Raw genomic sequence first — 2,855 nt, 5'->3', positions numbered from 1 at the left:
TCGGCCTCAGACACTTAACACTTACTAGCTGTGTGGCCCTGGGCAAGTCACTTAACCCCAATTGCCTCACTAAAAAAAAGAAAAAAGAAAAAAAGAAGGGAGCTCTCTAAATAGGCGCTGCAGGGCAAGGGAAACAGGACCTCTCCAATTAGTAAAGACGATTTTGTCCAATTATATGGTAATAAAAGCAACTACTTAAATGAAATGATGGATACCTACAAAAATACAAAATGCGCAAGAGAAGAAGAAAAGAATTAAAATAAACCAATGGGGGGTGGGGTGGAAAGTTGACCAAGCCATAAATGAACTCTCAAAGAAAAAAAAGTGTCTATTATGTGTTAAACACTGTGCTTAGAGCTGTGGATACAAAAAGTGCAAAAGATAGTCTGCCCTCAAGGAGTTTACAATCTAATGAGGGGAGAGAAGATTCAAACAATGCATACCAAGCAAACTTCATACAGCATAAACAGGAAATAACTCACAGAGTACATAATTAAGAAGGTTTGGGAAAGGCTTCCAGTAAAAGATGGGATTTTAGTTGGGACTTGAAGAAATCCAGGGAAGTCAGTAGATGGAGTTGAGGAGGTGTCGGAGCATGGGGAGAGAGGGGGCGGGAGGCGGGGGGAGGTGAACCCGATAGATTTACAAACCTAATTCTAACAAAGAAAGAACAATTCATTCCGATATTACACAGACTGTATACAAAAATAGGTAAAGAGATTCTAACGAATTCCTTCTATGAACAAATATAGTCTTCATACTTAAACCAGAGAACGCCAAAACAGCGAAAGAAAACTATAAACCAATATCCCTAAAGCACATTGACACACGTCTACTCTGAAGTATCAACAAAGAGGCTACAGAAACCAATCCGCGAGCAGATAGTTCTTCCAGTACTAGTACTAGTCCCACCCCCAAATTCCCGCTCGATTTTGAGAACGGGAGAAGGGAGAGGACTCACCAGGGTTTATTTTGGTTTGAAAGTCACTAAGACCCGCCCAAAGGCTAGGGTAAATCCTGGAACGCAACCTAGCAACCGCAACTCCCCTTTCAACCCATGGTCCATTCAATTCAAGCCCTGAGCCAATAGGCGGAGAGTATGTGAGCGAGCGCCGGAACCAGAGAGCGCGGCGCGCGGTTCGAACGCGACTGCCTGTCGTCTCATCTTGTCTCGTCTGAGGGAAGTGAGGAGACGGCTGCTTAGCAGCTGAAGGAGACTCGGCCTCAGGCGCCCCCTGCTCCCGGCCATCATGAGCGACACCGTCCTCAGCTGCCCACCAGTCAGAGGTCCAAGCCCGCAGTTCAAAGGTGTGGGGACCGCGAGGGGAGGGGGAGGAGATGGTGCCGGAGGCCGGGTCTCGGGGCCTGCCAGCTTCGGCGGAAAGCCTTGGCCTCGGGTGGGGCCGGCTGGGCTGGGGAGGGGCGAGGCCAGGGGCGTCGCTTTCCCTCTCCTCACTTCCTGGCCTTAGGCTTTTCTGGATCTTTAGGTGGGGAGCTCCTTGAGGGCAGGGACCAACCTTTGCTTTTCTTTGTACCCCCATCGATTAGCACCAGTGCCTGGGTACTAGTAGGCGTTTAATCAATGCGTACTGACTGACTGACTAGGTCGTACTGGGGAGTCGGGGGTCCGAGTGGGGCAGAATTGCCCGTGGGCTTCAGGCCCATTGAACTAAGAGACAGAGTGGTAGGGTGAATGGGGGCGGGGCTTCCGTGGCTCCTGAAGGACCCCCCCCCCTTCACTGCCCCCCCCCAGCCCTCGTGATCTCCACCTGCTCTCTCAGGGCCGCCGGCCAAGACCCTGTGTCCCTATCTCCACCTCTACCTTTGAAACGGCATTCTGCAAACCCCTAAAGTGTTATTTAAACGCTACACGTTTTTATTACTATTGTTATTGTTACATAAGTGCTAACCATCATACTTTAATAAATGCTAGCTATTCTTCTATGTATATCACGTAAATGCTAATATTTCTCAGCCTCCAGGAATATTATAGCCAAATTCCAGAACTCCCAGGTGAAGGAGAAAATACTGCAAGCAGCTAGAAAAAAGGAATTCAAACACTGTGGAAAAAATGCTAATTATTGTATTTATATAACGCTAGCGACTATGTTACTATATGTCATGTTAGCTGTTCCTTCATTGATATGCAAATGCCTAATTATATTTACATTCTATAAATTCTAGCTAGCTATTATAGTTATATGGGGTAAATGTGAATTATGTTTACATTATACAAATGCTAGCTCTACCATCATATAAATGCTAGCTATAATCCTGGTGTGTGGATTATATTTACATCATACAAATACTAGCTATTTATTTATAATCATATAAATGAAGATTATTTTTATCATGTACATTTGAATTATGTATTTATATCAATGCCAGCTATTATGTTTATATCATGCAAGTGCTACCTATTATTTCTCCCCATTTTGAGGATATTGTATTCATATTTATGCTCTCTGCTTCTTGTGAAGAATGGCTGTAGGCATTTGTTATCTCCTCTTTCTTAGGTTGTTAACTGGGGAGCCAGGGTGGTGCTGTGGAAAGGAGTACTCAGTGGGTATTCTAACTCCAGGGCTGCCATGGGCTGCCACTTACTGCATGGCATGTGAGGGGCAGGATTGCCCTAGGAGATAGGGCACCAGACTTGCAGTCAGGAAGATTTGGGCTCAATCTTGTCTCAGATGCTTGCGAGATGATTGACTTTGGGCAAGTTACTTAACCTTTCTCCATTCCCCAGTTTCTGTATCAGTGGTTCTTTTTTTGATCATGGGCACATAATATTCTTTGTTTGGGAGAATCTCAACAACTCCAGAAAGATACTTGGGAAGATTATCTATGCTCATTTG

Source organism: Dromiciops gliroides, chromosome 3 (genome assembly GCF_019393635.1).
Source record: "Dromiciops gliroides isolate mDroGli1 chromosome 3, mDroGli1.pri, whole genome shotgun sequence".
NCBI classification, from domain to species: domain Eukaryota; kingdom Metazoa; phylum Chordata; class Mammalia; order Microbiotheria; family Microbiotheriidae; genus Dromiciops; species Dromiciops gliroides.
Note: the sequence above shows the minus strand (reverse complement) of the source record.